The 22,572-nt window shown below is 29.2% G+C and overlaps 1 long non-coding RNA gene across 1 annotated transcript in view; it reads left to right on the forward strand.

Annotated features, from left to right (window-relative positions):
• LOC119665584 overlaps positions 1 to 16,614 on the forward strand; it is a 57,278-nt gene extending 40,664 nt beyond the window's left edge. Inside the window, exon 3 of the long non-coding RNA XR_005251399.1 lies at positions 16,534 to 16,614. This is a non-coding gene — a long non-coding RNA (uncharacterized LOC119665584). The remainder of the gene's footprint in view (positions 1 to 16,533) is intronic.
• The last annotated feature ends 5,958 nt before the right edge of the window (positions 16,615 to 22,572 follow it).

The raw sequence follows: 22,572 nt of genomic DNA on the forward strand, positions 1-22,572 counted from the left end.
GTTGCCAATATTATCAACTGCAAGCCAGCAATTAGGTTGGCTGCTGGACACTGTTGGACGCATGGAAGGATGATACACTTCTGTATAGTAAGCATGCAACGAATCTTGTATTTTCTGTGTGAAATACGAAAGAGGAAGGAGTGGAAGCTCAATTTTCCAAACTACAAGAAGTTAAAAGCAAGAGACTTTATTTTATATATAATAAAACCAGAGCACTTAAACTAACTAAAGTAAAATAAAGTTACTAAAGTAACAACAAAAACTTACAAATATGAAGGTTTATATAATTCTATAGCTATGGCTATAGTTGCTATAATTCTATATAATTCTTATAATAGCTATATATGATGGGACATTAATACCTTATAGCTATAATCCAAAGTATATTTTATTGCTCACCAACCGGAACATGATTTACAATTCATAATCCTCAACAAGTTTTGATTTCACAGTCATAAAATAATAAGTAGCTAAATTTAGTTACTATGACTTCAAGTGTATTTCTTATAGACTATTTTGTAGTTAAATCATAGAAAAGGTGCCAATGTATATGCCAATGATTAATTTGCATTAAGTAACCTTGATGCATTACCTTATTCATTAATGTAACTATAATAAACACTTTCTTACTCAGAATTACTAATGGTAAGTTAAATCTAATGCATTATCCTTAAGCAATAACCCTGCCTCATTTATCTTTCAAGTACAGTATCATAGTATATGTAATTGAGTTTCTTGGCTTAAGCTCTGCTGCATTCTTCAAAAAGTTCATAATCTCTTAAAATTTTCTTATAATAAACTTATTCCTGCCTAAGCAACTTAAACCAATTTCTGTCACAAATGTAAAGCAGAGTATTGTTCACGTTGGAAGCTTGCAAAATTCAACTTAATTTCTTTAATAAATCGAATCTACATAACTTAAGCCTGAGCTATGAGAACTTTTTGCCATAAATTTAGTTAAGCACAATTTTTGCAATATACAATTTTTCCGTATATTTTTCCAATTTTTTGACTTCACTGGTTACTGATCTAATGCGGCAGCAAATGTATTTAAATGTATAGCCTATAATACCAATAAATAAAATTCCACTCAGCCAACTTTAGCTTCAACTTAAAATACAATTAACTTAGGATCTTGTTTGTTAAATGTCGCCAAAGCCTACAAAAGTCCTTTTGCTTGCTCAGTGGCGCTACTCGCCTACCTGTCCCAATACAGCCTACAAGTTTAGTTCTCGTGTTATTTGTAGAAATTGCAGATACTTCTATGGCTGAAGCCGCATTACATTGCTGCCTTGCAACTAAGGCATTAATAAGACTTAAAGTGTTGTTCTGGCTCAGGGGGAAAACAAATAACGAAAAAAGGAACTGTATTCCTGAATGGCAACAGAAATGAATGTACAAATACCTGCCCGCAGCATTGCCTTTGATGTTGCTAAATCCTGCTAAATTGATTTTAGGGCTTTTATTTTTATATCTGCGCTAGGCTTTATGTTCGAAGCTCGAAAGAAATAAAAATGTAACCAAATTAGAAAAGGTTTTATTTTTTGCATTTGCAAAAAGAATAAATGTTTGGACAAAAAGCATAAAATACTTTTTACTCCTCAGATTAATTTCGTAAAATACTGTAACAATTTTGAGTTGTAATTCTTAGATATTTTAAGGGTCAATTCCCATATTTTCTTAAAAACCATTTTATATAAATAATTGTGTTAATTTTGAACTTATTTATATGAAGTAGTGTAAATATACTGCTTGTGCCTCTGTCACAACCACTTCCAAGAAGTGTTTTTGATTTTTTATTACGATTTATTTGATTTAAATTAACTTAAAGTTCTTAATATAAAAACAAAATGTACGTAAATGTATGTACGAGTATAATAGTTTAAAATTCTTATCCAAACTACACACTACAGATATTAATTTTTTAATTTATCTTATCTATTCGATCCTTTTTCTCGTATTTATTTACAAACTGTTCAAACTTTCCTTTCTGTCTCTAATAGGGTCAAAGTACAGAATCATAATTTCAAGCGAAAATGTGGAGGGGTTACTGAAAATTATAGCTCCATTTTGTATAAAAATGTATTGTGTATAAAAAATAAAAAATTAAATAAAAACATAAAAAATGTTTTCATTGTTTTGTTTAAAACGCAGTTGACTTGTGTTGCTATTTGCTTTTTTGAATAAATTGCACCCTCAGGATATTGTTATTAATGCAACATCACAAGGATACAGCAGAGATTAAAATAAATGTACAACAGTGGAAGATTTGCTTAATTATGGCTCATAAAGTACGAAAGATGGAAACTCATTAAATTATTACAAATTTTTCATTTTTTATGTGGGTTGGAGGCAGTAAAATTGATTTGATGAAAACATTTCAGTAAAAAAAACTCAACTAATTTATGATTTAAACAAATCTATGCACTTACATGTAAAAACTAATTCCCAAACATATTAATATTAATGAGTTCAATTTTAATTACTATCAACTAATAAAGTTTATTTATTACAATGAATTATAGTTGTTTGTTTAAAAGTGAATGTTTTTTCCCACTACGAACTTAAAGTATTAATAGTTCGCACATATGTAGGCCTCGCATATGTAGACCACAAGTACCAACTGTTCCTCTTATGACTAAGTAATTCCAGTGCAATGACATAAATAATACGGAAAAAGAAATATGTTTATAAAACATAAAAAAAGTAGTTTAACAAAACTTCTAATTAACACTCGGATCCACAGTTGAGAATCGATGCTTACTTCCTGACACTTATTATCCAAAATTTATATACAGACAATCAAACCAGTAGATGTTTCCAAAGAATGATATAATGTAAATATTTGTAGTGAATATATGCGCTATCTGAAACAGCTGTATAAGCAGCTTGGATTTGAAAATTCGCTATTACCGACTTCTATTTCCTTTTCCAGATGGAAAAGGAAAGATGTGCTTCTTATCACAGCACATAAAACTGTTAATTAAAATAAAACAATTAAAATTTTACTATCCCCTACTACACTTCCTGCAACGATTTTCGAATTTTTTCATATCTTCAGAAACATATCCCGAAATTTTTTGTATATCTATTCGTGTCAGAAGCTATAGACGATTAAATTAGTGGGTAAAATAACCAGTTTTTCATTTACAAGTGTTATCAAAAATCATCACGAGATATTACACTGTTAGTGTTTCGTTTCTTGCAAAGTAGATTAATATGCCATGTACACCTTAAGCAACTGATATCATAAAGTTTCTCTCTGATGAAACGGTATTCACCTCTTTTTGACCCATATTTTGGCTCAATTTGACAATGTGTGAATTAGTGACTGTTACAACTACATTTTCGTTTCCGGAATACAACTCCTTGTCTCATCTATCGTCATAAGTCGTTGTCAGTGTTTCAATATGGTTTAATTCTTATTGACATTTTTTTTAATATGCAAAACTTGTATATTTTCAAAATCGCGCTTAATCAACATTTGAAATTCTCCTTTCTCCATTTTTGCACGTTTACCAACACTTGTTAGTGTTAAACAGATGGGAAAGGAAATGATACCTTCTTAGTAGAGAAACGATCTGGACTTTTAGCTTTTAATATAAATAAATAATAAATGAAAATTATAAATGAAAAATATATAAAAATGCGTTTAATCCTATTTAGTTATAACTAATTTATTAAAAAACCTTCATACATTAAAGGAAGTCAGTTTATATTACCAAGTTGGCACAGCTTTATCTACTTCAACATCTATAAACTATAAAGAAATAGAAGAGTTTTCTTTGATATCTTACTTTGTAAAAATGTTTAACTTAAGCATACTTTATCTTAAGTATGTTATGTTATATCAAAAAAAAAAGAAAAGTGCAACATCGCATTAGAATAATTTCTGTCCCAAAATATCAGGAAAGTAAATATTCATTACCATAAGAAGTACAACTTTTTATGGGTATTGTATACTCTTCTTAAAATAATATATTTGTAATATTTCAATGTATTACTAATATAAACATATAAGAATTTATTTTAAATAGACTAATACATCTATATTTCAAAATCTAAACTTTATGAAAAATTCCAAAATAAAAAAGAAATCCTATTCCAAGTAAAATATTCCTTAATAAATAACTATTTCTCTACTATTTTACTTTTATAAATTACAATATTGCTAACAACACGTTTAGTTGGAACTTTTTCTACTGCCTTCAGGGACTATTATTCTTGATTTAGAAAAGTTTCGCAAATCCCAAACAAATACGGGCCTATATAAAAGAACAAATATTAGGTTTGCTACTTTAAATGCCAAAAGGCAAGCCAGTTCATATATTTTTCTATCTCACATATTTTGCTTTTATTACTTTTATTACAGACTGAATTTATTTATGAAGTTGTTTGTTTTTTGTTAGTCAAAACTTAATGTACCCGTACGCATAAGGATGAATTCAATGCTCGGAACCTTGGGATGGTCTCATGTGTGTTACCCAAAATATATTTTCATTTTCGGAAATTTTTTGCATATTTTTCTTTATATGTTTGTACTGCAGATACACTCACATATCACATATCAGTCTCACGTCAATGTTGCATTTTTATCTGCTTCATTGCATATGACTGCGGAGTATCTGTGTATCTGTAGAGCAAATTTCAAACTTTTTATTTTAGTTTATTTAACTACAAGTACAACAAATTGAGTTTTTCAGCTGAAATGATATGTAAATATTTATAAAATATGGAATATGTAAGTACATTGTTTCATACACTCGTACGAAAAATAGTTAAATTTATAAGAACAACGAAGCAGTGATCGATGTATTTAATAGATATTTCTCCTTTAGTTTTGCTCTCCTTTAGTTACGCACGGAATAATTTTAAACCGGCAGTTATATAAAATCATATTATTTAACGTATAGGGCTACATACATAGCTATTAGTGATATTCCTATTTCACTACTTTGCGCGGATACGATATCATAACCGATGAACTTGTACTGGAGTACAATTATTGCTAATTGAAATATTTACTTTATAATGATTTTTAATAGCACTATTTATATTGCTATGGATAAGATCTATATATAAAACACAGTATAAAATATTTCTGATGATGATAAATAATTTTTTAATACTCATTTTAGATCTGTTTATAAAATATACGTATATGCCGAGTTTCAGATTAAATACCAAGTTATTATTTGTTATTACTTATACATATGTGAAATCGTTTACCAATATATTTTTAGCAGAAAATTACCCATGTACTTTAACAGATAAGGTAAAATCAGTATTCCGTAATATGTATCGAATATACAAGTAATAATATATATTTTATGAACTATTCGTAAATTTGTTTCTGGTATATAACATTACTTTCTTTTTTACTAATAAATAAGTCAACCTAGGATTTATGTCAATTTAATTTGGGTTTCCTACTACAAACCAGTCTAAATATTGCGAATAATATTTTGATAAAACCTATTCCTAAGAATAAGCCTTAAGGAAACCTCTCTTAACTATCTTAGTAGAGTTTTTTGAAGTTCATATTTTAAAATAAAGATTGTCCATCATTTTTGTCCTAATAGGTATCACACCTAAAGGAAACCAGTGGAAAAAGTGTTTATAATTTACATTTTAAAATAAATTTTAGTGATAATATTATCAGAAAATATTTTATTGGTTACATTATAAAATAAATATTAGAGATAACATTATGAGGAAAAATCTTGATCATAAACATCATAAAAAAGTGTTACTAAGACCACATATTAAGAAAATCCTACAAGAACCTCAGTTATAGGTCATATTATGAAATAAATATTGGTGATAATACTACCAGAAAAAGTCTAAACAATACTAAATAGGTTGGAGTGGCGGCCTTGTGTACCACGAAAGCCCACTTGCATTCAAATAATAGTACGTTGTGGTGTCACAGGAAAGGCGTTGGTTCGTACATAGACAAGGTGATGTGTATACGACCAACGTAGAAACAGGCAACAACACCCCCATTAGGTGAAGGTAAACCAACCCAACAGCTCTCTGAATCTGGCCAAGTCCCTTATATTGCAAGATGACAGCTCAATCAGTTAGGCCAGGGAAGGCACCCCAATATTTAAATTCTTTTCCTGCTAAAGATGGGCACTGACACAGTCGCATTCGTCTTCAGAGCCACAACCGCGGCAAAGGTTATTATAAGGAAGATCTAGTCTCATAACATGCCTCTCTATTAAGCAGTAACCCATCAGCACCGATGCCGTTAGTGCTGAGTAGATACCGCTTTAGTTGGAGTAGTTGACTATTATGTTTTTTGTCCAAATCAGATGAAATCAATCTAGAAATCTGACAACTGGTTTTATCAGCCCATTATTGCTGGGCTATGTTTAGATATTTTTCTTTAATTGCCAGTTGAGGTGTTGTAATTAAAACACCAATATCTGAAAAATGAATATCAGGGGGAAAAACCCCTGCCTTGACGAATTCATCGGCCATGCAGTTGTCCAAGATATCCCTATGACCAGGAACCCAAATGAGTTGAGCCTTAACGCACCTAGTTAGGTCATTGAGGGAACCAATAAGTCATAAATGCTACACAAATCTAGTCCCAATACCATATATTAAAGTACACTAACAAGATAATTTTTTATGGTACATATTTCAATGGTTTTATTAATTAAATATAATATTAATTAAGCAACCGTTATAAAAAAATTACGAACTTATACTTAAGCATTTTGAGTTTATTCAAAAAATTTTTAATGAAATACATAAAATATATTTTAGTCAAGAAACAAATTTAAATGTAACTGAAATTGCAATTTTATAACCAATTTACTTTCAATTCAAACTTAATTTTTATACAGTGAGCAGTGAGTTTCCTCTCTGGAAGGCAACCGGTACCCTTGCCTATGTACTCCCATTAAGACAACAAAAAAGAAGCAAAATTAACAAACAGTTTGTCTTTCAGCAAAATCGTGTTTTAAAATATCCGCCCCCTTTTGAAATTTGAAAATTTGCGTACAATTCCATGCTTCCCATGTCCGAACTGCAGGTCAGTTTAATCTGAGACAAAAATTGTTAAGGAAAAAAAATGTCAAAAATAAAGGATGAATAGAGCGGAGTACACAATCTGACCTAAAGGCTTTTTCAACAACAGCAACGAAACTCGTTCAGAGTTGGCTAACAAAAACAACGCACAACAGGACTGAAAATTACATTTCATCCTTTTTTGTTAGGATTCTGCATTTTATTTTAAGTTAGAGTCTTTTTTCCTCTGCTGAGATTTTTAGTTAAAACCATTTGAGGCTACAATTTTGGGAGTAGCAGAAAAAAGTCGGAAGAAAAAACTCGAAATGAATTTATAAAAGGGCAACGGCAACAATAATTTGTTGTTGATGACATTTTTATGATGAGATATCAAAAGTAAAAATTGTATGCAAACTTAGTGGTTGTGGCTGTAAGAGTAAGAATAGACTGAGTAAGAAGCAAGTTGATTGGATTTTTTTTTCCAGGGAAAGTCACACAAATTTACACGAAAATAATGAAACAATAAAAATTTAAATGTTGCCAGCAAATCACATTCAAAAGTTTTCTTTCTTACTTTAAATAATGTATTAAAGTCTCAGTCAGTTGATGAGAGTGTCAACAATTTATGACATAAAGGTATATATAAAGACTTTAAAATTTAATTGAAAAAAAAAATTAAATTAGTTGAAGATAAAAACCAAAAGTCATTTAACCCATGCCTAATTAAACAGCAATTTAATATAAACTCAGTCCTTAAAATGTAACTTTAACACTTCTACGCAAAACATTTTTGAGTGCCTTAATCTGAAGAGGTTGCAGGGGAGTAAAAAAAAATATTAAAAATCTGAATATACTGACTTTTAACTACTTTGTTATATAAAACAAAACAAAACATAAAAATCAGACATGAAATACTTAGTCCACCGCTGACACCGTTTTATCAAATCTAACTGATGTTATTACAATATGTCTTGCTCCTCAAAACTTATCGATTTGAAGTATCTTCTTATAGTTACCTAACAAAATTTAATTACATGTATGAGAAATGTATAGATAACAAATATTAAAAATATTTTGCACATCTTAAAAAATAAGGTTTTTTATCTTATGGAAAACTTCTAAGATCGCATTGTTTTTTAGCATTTTTTCTTTTCAAAGAACGAAGCTGCGGCAATATCTGAAATTCAGATATTTGCATTGCTCTAGAAATTTTAAAGCTTAAGTGCATTGCTCTAGAAATTTTAAAGCTTAAGTGACTAAATACTTTTTAAGTCAACATCAGATTACTATCTGGTTTATGCTATATAACGTTCTAGGATTGCAATTCTATATACTTTATTTTTTTGTATAATACTATTGCTTTATCAAAACTTTTTTTTATATATCTGTTTCCCTAATATGATAAATTCTTCTAGACTTAAACGTAATGCTAGAACCGCCATTCTGCTTTTCTAAAGATTATCCTGTTTAATTCAGCTTATGTGCCGCGATATCTAGTAAGCATGCCCTGGCTATATATAATATAATATTTAAAATAATTTTTAATGTAATGTTATTACTTCTTTAAGAGTCTAAAACTTATTGTTAGACTTTAAATAAAGGTAATTCAATACATACATATTGTTAAGTGAAAAATAAAATATTCCTATTTTTTAAAAAATTCGTCGTATACATGGAACTCTGATACATAGAAAACTTTCTATTGACACCAAGTGCAACGTGGTTACGGAGTCGAATCCTCCTCAAATAGCTAAGAAAACCGTTTTCGTCTAAAGCGTTCAACAAACAAAAAATTGTCATCCCAAAATTCTATATTTTCGCTATGATATCTAGGATATGTCGATATTAATACTGTCATATTTTAAGCAAAGTAAAATTTATGGCATAATAAATGTGATATTGATTGTCTGGTTCGCCCAGTATCGATGAAATACATGCCACTAAGAGAAAGGAGTTAAATACCCAGCTATTACCAACCTCATCCAACTACAATTCAAAAGTCCCATAGCCTCTTGACTTCCTTATAAGCACTTTATATCTCTTTTTAATTGAAATCTAGTTTTGTGGCCAATTCAATCATTTTTACAAAGTTTATAACTTTTATAAATTAACATCTTTAAGTAGTCTTAGTTTATAATTTCAATAAATAACCATTCGTTATTTCAATAAAACAAGTTAATCAATAACATTTTAAGCAAATTAATATTGCGACTGTTTATTTAGAATATTCATTTTTTAGCTGTTAACAAAATTGTTTAATATTCTCGTGTAATTTGTGTGCATTTCCATTTGTTATAATTAATGAAATTAGTTGCAAATATTATCTTTACAAACATTAAATATAAACAAATTTATGTTCATACTAAAAACATTATTCATAAATTTTATTTGTTTATTTGCCTTGCGAACTAAGTGTGCATATACAAAAGCATTTCTACAAATGGCACTACAAATGCGTTAAAAACATCAATTAGAAAGTATGTATCTGTAAATATAAATTTTTTTTTCTGAACTACTTTACAGTCCCGTTCAGTATCCGTACCAACATGTCATTACTTAAAATTTAGAACACTCTATTTTGCTCTTGGAGCACTGCTGCCACAACCATTAGCACTACCAGAACTGCCATTCTATGACTATAACTGTTTTTGAATCTGTCGTCTGGGACAAGTACAATGCTAACGATATCTAAACAAATAACGAAAGGAAATATTACTGCTTTGCAAGTATTTACAACTGTTTGGAGTATCCCTTTTCAGATACAATTTTCAATAAAGTTGGGTTTGGCTTTCTGCCTTCTGGGCGTGTGGGTTTGGGTGTGGGTGTGTGGGGATATAGTGCGATGTATAGTATGTTGACAAGCCTCTTTAGGAAATGACATCAACAGCAGTAAAATATACCAACAGAAAGACAACATTTCCAACCAACAATGCCAACAATAATAACAACAATTATACAACAATAAACATTGAACAAAAACTTAAGTGTGTGTCGTCCTTATTAGTTCGTGTGTTTTGTGCTTTAAGTGTGTTAGTTTAGGTTTTCATATTTTATATGTTTTATTTTTAATTTTATTTTATTTTGTCCTTAACATTTTACTCAAAAACATAGATACTTTACGCAAAATTTATTTCTCATTACAAAAGTATTTTAGTTTTACTTTTATTATCGTTTCGGAGCGTTTGTTTGGTCGTCCTATCTACTATCAAGTATGCTTTTTATTATTGTTATACACTTGTGGCACAAACTTTCCAAAACAAAACTAAAACTGTTATACTTAAGTGCCAGCAGTAGATATAAGCAGTTTATTAGTCTGGCAACATATCATTAAGAATTATTAAAAAATATTATTTGTACTCTCTGAATGGGTGGAGGGTGCATGGGCTGTAAGTTCTAAAGCAATAAACTGAATTTATTTCATAGAGGATTTGTTTAGCTAAGTAAAATTATATGACTTTATATTTAATGTGACTTAGTTTTTGTATAAATATATTGACTTTTTAATAATTACAAGCTCTTCATCAAAATGTGGTCAAAATGAAAATGTGGAACTCAACAAATTGTTCAAAAAAAATATTCCAATAGAATCGTGTTAGTTAATACCTTTTGTCACTTAAACACACGCCTGTAAGTTAAACGATGGATTTGTATATTTGCAGCTTTTTCGTCTATTAAAAATACTAGGTTTAAAAAACTCAATATGAGCTGTGAACATTCCCAAGTAGCTTTTCTTTTTTAAAAAGGAAGTACTTACAAGCCCTAATGGAGTTGTTATGTCTAGTATATTCAATAGATGAAAAACCTTTAAGTACACAAATCCAAGGTTAATGCAGTCTTGTGTTTTGGAACTAAATAAGGTAAATAAGGTTAACAAATGTAAGACAAATATCAGAGGTGCATATATCAAAATCTTAGTAATTCTAAAGATGTGATGAGTATTCCGTATTCCGTATATCGTACATTAGGTAATGATAACAAATGCCATGAGAACGCATGATTATAAATTTTATATATATTAGTTTTTTGTATGGAACCTCCAGCTATTTTGTTGAGGATAGATTTGTAGATTAATATAAGAGTTTGGGGTCACACATAATATAATTTACATTTTAGTACAATATTTTTTCTAACTTTTGGATATCAGATTATTTGGTATTTCTCTAATACAAGGTGTTCATTTCCAGGCAGTATTTTGCAGGTTTGATAAAAAATTATTCGCAAATTCATATTTGAAGCACGTGGTTTATTTTTGAAAGTTTTTTCCCAAGTCCCATTAATTTTTAATTATAGGGACTTATGGTAGTGTGCATTGAAAAGAATTAACTGTACTGTCCAATTGGAAATGTGCATTTTAGACACCTCCATAAAAAGCTAAAGCAATGCCAATGTAGAAAAACATTATTCATTACCATAAACGGATATATTTAAACCTGCTCTCTTTAGTTCAATCTTAATTTATAATTAATCAAAATTATATTTTAATTATACTCTATATTCTGTGTATATGCCTAAGTATGCTATATAGTATGCTGAATTGAGTTTGGTATGCTTTATTAGCTGATAGAATTACTAACCTATATTATTTCACATATGCTGTAGATCACAACGCTGTAGCGTTAGATGAAGCTATCGTTAGATCTATAAAAAATGCCTTTTTTGTGTTAGGTATTAGTACTAGGTTTAAAAAATTGCACAACTTACTACAAAATACGCTATGCAATTAGATTATTACAAAAAAAATACGATAAGCGCCTGAAGTGTATGATCTAAGCCATTTGCATTATTTTCTATGGAGCTATGTTAATTTTCTTGTTTGTTCACGTAAACCAGAGTTATTAGACACTACATGCAAATCAACACTCGCAGAATTATTAGCGATATAAGGCCTCAGCTGCTTAATAATTAGATTTTCAGGTTCCATTTTATTCGAACCAGCCTGAATACCCATGCATATGTACATGTGCAAATCATATTCCAGCATTACTGGAAGAAATATGTATATAGAAAAAACAAACACAGGAACTCAGATTTACTACACATAGGCATTTATTAATATTTGGTTTTGATTGTTTATGTATATAGTTCCCACATTTACATATTCACATTACTTCTAAGAAAATATAAAATTTTCTAAAAGCACAGACCTTTAAAAATATTTAAAAATTTAAGGTAGTGGCATACAAAAAAAATTTGCAAAAATGTTCCCCTAAGTTTATCGAAACTAAACATTTAGGCCAAAATGAAGTTAGTCAAGATCTCAACAGTAAACCGAAATGCCAAACAAGCATTCTACATCCCATTGGGGATTTTTTAATTGGATTTTAAAATGCATTCCATGTATGTAACGCATTCGGCAGCTGATGTGATCACCATCAGCGCAAATGAACGTTATGGGTCTATCGTACCAAGTCAGCTGAAAATTTTTTCCCTGCTCTTGTTGCGTACAATTTCATTTAGCCATGCTGACCTAAAGCAATTTTCTGTTTAATGCATATGCCAATTGGTATGATGCCGGCAAAGGATTCGCAGCATTTTATAGCATACATAAATGCGAGTGTATGTATTTCCCCATGCAAATATGTAAGAATGTGCTACTCTGAGCAAGAGTCATATGCAAATTCATTTATATAGTATGTATATTTGTTAGTAATGCACATGAATGTTTTTCTTGAAAACTACCACAGAAAAGTGTACATTGGCAATATTGACCATTATATTTGCATATATTTGTCCTTCCACACACAATTTGTTGCTTTAATCCTTGCACATGGCACGTACTGTGTTTGGTTGTGAAATTCTCACAACAGAACATTTTCTGTCTCCAGCTTCTGGAAGAGTAATTTTTAGTTAATTTTCATGTTTGAACGCGATGAGATTGCATAAAATTAACTTTTTGGGTCTTGCCAAATGTGCACCACAACAGCATTTTAAGAGCTTATGGCACGTATGATTAATGTTGCAGTAAAAGAAAATTTTGTCTAATTACCAGAAAAAGATATCGAGAAGTTATGTAATTTTGTTACCAGAATTGTAATTAATTTTAAATATCTATTAACATTAACTGTTGAGCGAATCAAAGGCTCATCATAACAACCACGAAAAGTAAAATAAAATTTTCAATTTACTATTTAAAGCACTTTTGCAATGGCAGTGACGCTTCATTATGATAGCTCCTTCGTCAGAAAAAATTTTCACAAAACCTCTTGCCATTTTCATTAGCATATTTGATTAAAAAGGACTTAACTTGTCAGAGTAGTGAAGTGAAGTGAAAGGTAAATTAAGCTTTTGAAAGAAACACACTCCAACGTAAATTTCATTCTGCTTCTTGTATCTTTCAAAAGTTGAAGACAAATTTTTTTGTCATTCTTAAAACTGTTCATTACTAAAAGTGAAAAAAATAACTAAAATTAGCAACATGGCCCAAACGAAGGCCTTAAAGTTCTCTTAGCATTTTTAGTATTCCCGTTTTTTGTTTGAGTCTCCCCTTCTGCGAAGCCCTACGTACCTGTTACATATTTTTGCGTATCTTTAGAAACTCACGGCTGACTTTTTAATTACGTCTAATTGCATGGTAACGATGCAAGTGTCCTCTGTACACTTTTTTCTCCACCACCACGGAACTAAGCTTAAGTAATTAAAGATTTAAAATGTCCTTGCAAGTTTTTAACTTTTTCGTTTGTGCTTCAATGCGTTGATGTTCTCAGACCGACGATGACTTTTATGTTGATAATAACGATGTTGATGTATAAATTACCACTTTTTCTTTAATTTTAGTTATAAAGTCAAATAGTCGTAAATGCTTTCAAAAAAATAGATTCAAAAAACTAAGTTGCTGCTTCATCATTTTAGTCAGTTAATTAATTTGTAGTAATTGCAATAAAAAGAGAGAAACACAGAAAAAGTCCTGCATACAGGACTCTTTGATTTATATGTAAATGGAATTTGATAGACAGGCTGAATAAGCTTTTCTTCACAATAACTTTTATTTTTCCACAAAAATGTTCTTATAATTAAAGTAATTTCTCAAGTAAAGGATAGGATTGTAGTTGAAAATCGGTCAGAAATGTTTTTCTCGGACTTAGAAAAGTTTTGATTTGATAGAAAACACTTAACTGATTATATAAGTTATATACTTTCTTGATTTAAAATTTATTTTTTTTAATGAACTATATACAATACGTCTTTAGGTTTACGTAGATTTTGTGAAACTAAATAACTTCCAACAAAGTGCTCCGGCTAGAAAGGTTGATTCGGTACTCGCAGGTGAAAAACGCGGTTAAGAACGTTGGCATCTTCGGTGGAAGGACTAGATGACCAACGATTTGAGTGCGCTCGATACTACCAATTGGCGTCAAAAAGCAACTAATCGGGCTGACTGATGGAGGCTACTCGACGCGGCCAAGAACGACTCACGTCTGTAATGGCCAACCAATGTAATGTAATGTAAATAACTTGTTGTAATGAATATATGCAAGTATATTTATAAGACCTTATATATGAAACCATATAAGATTAATAGAACTTGAAGTAGCTGCCTTCGAATCGCGATATAGTTGAGAAACTCACTTAACTTTATAGTGACAAATACTGGAAAAATACACATCAGGATGGAAGTACTTATGTATGATAGTTATGGTGAAAGTGATCTATGGCAATCAATTCATTTGAACATAGAACATATTTCACAGCTTGGCCCACAATCCACCGATAAAGTCAATAAATTCTTGAAAATGGTTCATAAAGACCGGTATAAGGACAAGCATGGCAATAGCAAAAAACCAAAGACCAACAAAGTGACTTTTTTAAACTATTTCCATTAAACTGATCAATCAGTTTTGAGGGTCTGCATTTCATCCTCGTAGTTGGAATGAACTATATATTATATTAATAAAAACAATGTTTCTATTATTATTGGTATGGGATGTGGCACTATGACCGTCGGGTTTATTGTGCCCTATAGTTTGTATGCGTATTCGTTACCGCGGACGCCAGTATATCCCGGTGCGCAGAGAATCGATGCCTGATTTGATTGGCCGAGCAGAATCAGCTTTTAAAAAATATATTTTTTAATTTTTATTTTGGAAATTGAAAACCTGAAAACATTTGGTTTCCAATTTTAAAAAATGGACAGAGAAACATTCAATAATTTTTAAGCATTTGAGTCCTTAGAATGCGGGATTGTAAATCTTTCAGCAACTTTATCGAGGGTTCATTGCCTTTTTCTTAATTTTAATTTTTAATATTAAATATTAAAAATAAATAACATTTCATCTTTGTGTAATATAAGTCCAATTTTCACAAGATACGCAGCAACACGTTATGAAGACATTTTTATGTACTTTACAGTCAGTAAAAATCTTTATCATTTTTATCTACATTGTTTAAATTATTTTTTTCTAATTTCTTTAAATAAAAATTTAGACAATTTTTTTTTATAAATAAACTAATTCACACTTGTGTCGATTTGCAAACAAGTTTGTTTTTGGTGCCATGGAGCAACAAGACAAATGTCAACAATAAGGACGAAAATCCGCGTCAATTTTTCATTTTTTTTTGCCTATTTATTTTTTTATTCCAGAACGTTTTTATTGTTTGTTCCCTGTACTTCACATCAGTTCCGAAATTTACTGCACCCCAAGTGTTTTCATTTAGTTGAATTGGCACACGGTTTTATGCAGGATTTGTATGTGAAAATCCCACTCTGTTTGTCGTTGCCTTGTGGATGCATCCTGGCAGCTTAATTTTGCTATTTGTGTTTAACAAAAAAGTATAAAGGACTTTTTGGAAAATAAACAAATAAATAAAAAAATTTTGCTTTGAGATATTAAGCCTACAAATTAAGTTAACATACAACAATGGCCATCAAGAGCGGCAAATCAGCATTTTTTATTTCCAAAAAAAAAAAAAATCATAATAGAATTGTTGCCTAGGTGTCTTGGAATGAGGGCTTTGAAAATTTGAAATAAAAATTTAATTAAATTTTATTTTATTTAAATGGTTTTTTTTTGTTTTTGAATAATTGTTATGATTTTTATCTGTCATATTAGCTATATTATAGCACAAAACAATAATAATATTTTTATGCAATTTGAAATATTTTTATGTATTCATTGCATAAACTCATTTCAATAAAATAATATTGAATTGTATTTAATTTTTTTCCGAAAAGTTCACTCACTTTTATGGTTTTTTTAATTGTAGTTAGCTTGGACAAGAATTTTGTTAGCAGTTAAAATGTACTTAGTTTTGAATAATAAACAAAATATTCCAGAGTCATTAAGTGTATCTGCACTCATTTATAAATGTCTGATCAATGATAAAACGCTTTTAAGCAACAACTTTGGTAATTATTTTCATGTAATTTTTATATATTTTTAATCGCAGACTATCGAACCATGAAAACTTTGGTTATATTAATTATAAACTAATACAGAACCATGAACCATGATGTTCCATTTTAATAATCGCACTTTATATAGATTTTCTAGTTACTAAATAATCTCTTCTTTCTAGGTTGCGCCTTCGTCAAATTCAGTTCGCAACAGGAAGCCCAATCAGCCATCACCAATCTGCACGGAAGTCAGACTATGCCGGTGAGTGAAATTCCGAATTTATTCAAATTCCATTCACTTAAGTGTATTCTTTTATGATTCTTTCTTGTTTTTGAATAAAAAAATGTTGTGATTTATAAAAAAAATTGTTTAAGTGTTGTTCTCTACTTGTGTTTTGTATTAACTTTAACAATACTTGAAGTGTTCTTCAGAAAATTGTAATAAAAAATAATGAGATTTTAAGTGTTTATTTTTTAATTTAATTTTGTACTCGAGCTGTAATGAAAATAAACAAAAAATAGTAAAAAAATACTTGAGAAAATTGAAATTTGCTTTGCTCCACTTCAACAGATTTTAAATCTTTTTCGAAAAATATTTACTGAAGAATAACAGACCTAGTGAAAATTTTTTGAAATATTTTCAAGCAAAAATAAATATTTGGAAATAAAAGATTGTGATATAATATATAAATATTCTAAAAATTTACAAAATATATAAAAAACTGCTAAAAGTTTCATTTTGTACTTGGCTGAAAAAAATAGTGTTAATATTAAATTTTTCATATTTAATTTAAATGTAATCATAGTGTAAATGAAATGAGTATTACCGTGAATAATATTTGGAAAAAAAATGAGCAAAATGTTTTTTAAAATTTAATATATATTATCTATATATCTTTCTTTATACTGTCCTAATTTTTTTATATATGCTATTTACATAGATAATGAAGTTAGAGTCATAAAGTATCATACTCATATCATTGATTTGCAGTTCACATATTTAGAATTTTATAAACTCCATGGGAGTTTATTTTGTCAAGTAAATTCATCATTTGGTCTTTTGCATAAAATTTTTACGTTTACACTTTTAAGTCCTTAATAATCTAAACTTACTTTTTGAGTAAGACTTTATACGAATCAATGCAGTATTTTGAAAACCCTGAGGTTGTTTTGCAGAAGATCGTGCATCTGTAAAGTCATTTAATTTTTATAATTTCCTTGCATAATAATATTTTGAAACTGTTACTCAGATTTTTGTTAGCATAAATCTGTCGATTCATAAAATCGGCAGACATCACTGTCAAGACAGTTATGTTAAAAAGCCCCATATCGTTTAAGTGATACCTTAAAAGTTCCAGACAAAATCCTTAAGCTTACACTACTTAACGAAAGTACCTTATTTAAAATGCAATTTACTGGAATAAGAAATTGTTTTTCTTGATATTCGTGTATTCTTGTGAAAATACACTACTAAAAAAAAGAATAATCACTTCCAGTACTTATTTCTGCATCTGCTTTATGGTAAAAAAATGGTTATTAATACTAACCTTATATCGTCGGTTTTCTAGTACAGTGCAAATAATAATTGTCTTCAATCAGAATTACTGACCTCTTACTTTATCTATCTAATCGTTATTATAATCTTTTTCAAAGGCTTAGCTATATCAAGTTTCATTAAACCTGTTAATTTTTTTCTTATTAAATAAATAATTAATTAAATTAATAATTAATAATTAAAAACACTAAATTCTAATATATTTTATATACAAAAATTCAAGTTTCTACATCTTTGTAGTATATACTACATATTGTAGTATTAAATTATTTAATTTATATAAAATAACACAATAATAATTTATTTAGTACACACTTCTGGGACTTCTTATGGTATATACAATTAAAATCATTTTTCTTTCCTATTTATTTATTTTGATTTTAAGCAAAAATTTTTTCTAACTAAATTTTAATATTAAAATCCACAACTGTACAGAGACTTCTTTCTACCTTGTACGAGTATATTTCCACCAAATTTTGACAATGATTTCAAGACCGACTTCATTACATGGAAAAGGAATCAATTTTCCTTGACAAATAACCTTAAATTTGCATGACACTTGAGGTATTTTGCAAGTAAATTGCTTCTTTTGACAGCGCATAAACACGCAGCTAAGCTTCAAGATTCTATTGTTGATGTTGTTGCTATTGTTGTTGTTGTTGCTTTTGTTGTTGTTATATCCTTATTTATTTATAATAAGAAATAGGATTGAGTTAAGTCGCTGTGCACCATGAATGCTTCCTGCAGTTTATTTAAGTTGAAAATTTCAAATTAAAACTAGAGGGAGATTATATAGAATTTTATATAAAATTATTTGCAGAATTTCAAAACACAAAAAAAACTGTTTCTGGCAAATTCTAACAATTAAAGTAATTTAATATGAAAAACAAGAGAAAGATGAAAATAAATTGGAAAATTTTAATGAAAATAGTATTTGGGAGGAGTTCGTTAAGAACCGTTAGTGCATTTTAATTATAACAAAATAATATACTTGAACTAGTGCATGAATGGATATTAGTATAAATTAATATTTGAGCATTACGATGTTCCAGCAGCTCGAATATATTCGAAGTCGAATAAGTAGATTGTATATATTAAATATTTCAAGGTCTTCGAACAGCTTTAGTCAAATGCTCGAGCATTTTACATAAACATATTCTCGAACATGAAAATCCTCGAGGTCCACTTAAAGAATAATTGAAACTCTAATATAAACTTAGCTTCATAGTTTCAGTTGTCTGCGCAAACTGAGTTCTAGAAAAAAGAGAGAAAAATAAGTTTCAGTGAATTTTATTGATAGAGACATTTCGAAAAGCAGTGAACTGCAAGAATAAAAACTGTTTTTACATTATTTTCATTAATCAGTATTGCCAAGTCAGTATTGTCAGCATTCATTATTCAACTGACCCAAGCCGTACTTCACATATATGTTCGCAATTTTTTCTGGAGTTTTGTTAATTCGCTTTGAAAGTTTATTAACAAATTTACTTGCTTTATTATATTTGAACGAAATCATAAACCAGCAGTGAATTTTATTGTAAATCATAGTTGTAGCTATTTGAAGAGAGTATCTTTTTTTATTGCTATCTATCTAATCAAATAATTAAATTCATTAAACAAGTAATCCTTTAGCTATTTAGAGTAACAAATGGAATTGAAGGAATCGTATAGCATACCGGGTCCAGATACTTTTTACGCAGAATATATTGTTATAAACTAATATTATTGATATTTTTTGCTATGTTTACATAATTTTCATTTCTGAGAATTGAATATTAGATTTGCCAAAGTAACCAAATTAGTTCAATGCATAGAGTATAAATATTATACAGTAGTTATCTGATTCAATTTATAACATAGCCAAACAAATTTTGCTATGTTATAATTGCTATTAGCTATAAAGAGTAAGGCATTAAGTAAACTCTCTGAGTTTAAATTTTATATAAGATTTAAACTCAAAGTTTAAAGTCAATATAAATATACATAAAATCCAAAATCTACTCCACCCCACATTTTTAATTAAAATTTCAATGTTAAATTAATATTGTTAGCACTTTAACTTAGGCATCAAAGAATCTCAGAAAAAAAATTCAGTTAGTGGAAATGTTAGATATTAAAAAAGAAACTCTTGAGAAAAGTGCCAATTTTCATCAAATATTCTAACAGTGAAAATGTTTGAAAACGCAATACCTAAAGTTAGGAAAAGAGAAAAATGCCTAAGGCATTTCCGCACTTTTGCAAACGAAAGAGTTCATTCTAAGATGTTGGGAAAGCAAACATACCTAAAATTCTGATTGAAGAAAAAAAGCAAGCTATGTAGCGGAAACGGAAATCACCCCGAAAATAACTTTCGAAAATATAGGAAATAACAGTAAGTAGCGTTCGTTTCGTCAGAATCTCAATCATCGACACGAACCAAATATTATGAAGGACTGCAGGAATGAAGGAGCGAAGAAGGGAAGGACGAGTAAAAGCAAAACATTTAAAGAAGTACAAACTTACCAACAAATAACATTTCCGCTTCAAAGTGTACACATGTACAATGAATTCGAACATTTGATTTTCCATTTTCTATTTTCAATTTTTCTTTTTTTTGCTATTTTCATTGAAGGCAATTGTTAGACTTCAAATCTATTCACGCCAAAAGTCTTTAAAACGCCTTCAGGTGCGCTTTAATTTGCATTTCATTTTAACTTGTCACAGTTTTCTCATTTAAATTTAAAAAAAGGACTGAAAAATATAAAATATATTTAAAAAATAAAAATCAAATAAAAAATAAAAAAAATTGTTACATTCTACAAACTAAAACGTAAATGTAAATTTAATTTCGTATCTCACTTCAGCACCAGCACCAGCATTTGTTTTTTGTTTTGTTTTTTTTTCAGCTATTTTGTTATTTCGTGCACATACGAGTGTACGACGGAGACCCTTTATCCCTTCGTCCTTACATTTGCTTATCAGCTTTTTAATTACTTAATTTGTATTTGTGTGGCGTTTTGCTTGGATGGCACGGCTTTGCCGCCGCATTTGGTTTTGCCTCATTGTTGTATGCACAAAGCTTAATGGAATTAAACATGCGGATTTCAATTTTTTGTGTATTTTACTTATTTTCATGTCGATAAGCGAAGCGCAGGTATTTCTCTCGACAGCAGCGAGGCGAAAGGGGTTATCTGCTGTTACCTGCGAATGTTACCAATTAAAGTGTTAAATTAACGAACGAGAAAATAATTCGTAACGAATTCTCGATAGCAAAACCTTTAGTGAAATCTAAGGAATTTTAAATGCAATTCAAGCAAAGCGAAAAAGCAAAATTTTAATATTTGAAACTAATTATTGAAGCCACTTCTGCGTTTTTATAATTTTTAATGAAATAACTTTATACAAAATATTTTCTATTAAAACGTTATAAATGAAGAACATGATTTCTTTGTCAAAGTAACAAAAAATTCGCGTATGGAGGGGGGATTCAGTTTTCAGTACTCACTAAGACACAAAATATTAAAGAAGAATCTACCCAAAAGCACCATCAGTCGAAAAAGTGTTAAGATTCATATATTAGATATTATATTAATATATTAATTTATATTATATTAAATATTATATTGAATATAAATAAAAGTACACCCCTTTCCATTCAAATAATTATTACTACTCTGTCTCATTCTCCTTGCGGAGATTCATTGTGCGAGATTTTTCTGTTTGAAAGGTTTCATCATCTCGATCATTAATATGATTATCACCAATTTCTTTTAATGGTCTTTTTTGTGTTTTAAAAGGTTCAGTTATTAAACTGATAATTTAGTGGATATTATTTTTAATCGTCTTTAAGAATCGCACATATGTATTTTTCTATTGGTTCTATTGAATTATTCTTACCTTTTGTTTTAGCCGTTTCCTATAATGATATAAGCAATATCTATAGATTTCTCGCAAACGCTTAATTTATTTGATGATACTTTTTAGTTTCCATAATTCTTATTACTTTTACCATCTTAGGGTTATTCTGCTAATCCCAGCTTTATAGAATTATTTTTACGAGAGGATTTCTCACGATGTTTTTCGTGAATTGGTAGGCTTACAAGTCTGAGATAGAATTGCTAGGAAGAGTGATTTCGCAATGATTGCTTTAAGTTATTGTTTAGGATGTTTCTGAGCAATGCATTGTTATCTGAAATTAATTTTTTTCTACTGTAAATCCGTCAATCAATTAACTCCCATTATCAAAATTTTCTCTATGAGCTAGTTAATTTTTTTAGTTTAGCAGTAATTTACTAATAAAATTTGTTTTGCATTACAGCTATGAGAAACATCTTTAGGAAACTGTGATTAATTTTAATTTAAGAATATCATCCAAGTATAGACCGCCATACGTTGTAGAATTTTCTACAATATTTAAGTGTAGGGTCCAAATATAAAATATATGCATAAATAAGAAAAAGTGTTTTTTTTTAAAAAGATCTATAGCTGAAAATCCAAAACATTAAATAAAATATCAATAGTCAAACAACAACTTTTCTTCGTTTCGTTACCATTTTTAGTGTTGTTAGCTAGCATTTTTATTCTTCGACGTTAAAATTATTTTTGATGCTTTTGGATACCAATTTTCCCTGTTTTTAAATCTATATCTGTGAAATTTTCTTTGAATTCAGCGATTCTGTTTTTAAAA

The sequence above is a fragment of the Teleopsis dalmanni genome, chromosome 1 (genome assembly GCF_002237135.1).
Source record: "Teleopsis dalmanni isolate 2A chromosome 1, ASM223713v2, whole genome shotgun sequence".
Classification (NCBI taxonomy): Eukaryota; Metazoa; Arthropoda; class Insecta; order Diptera; family Diopsidae; genus Teleopsis; species Teleopsis dalmanni.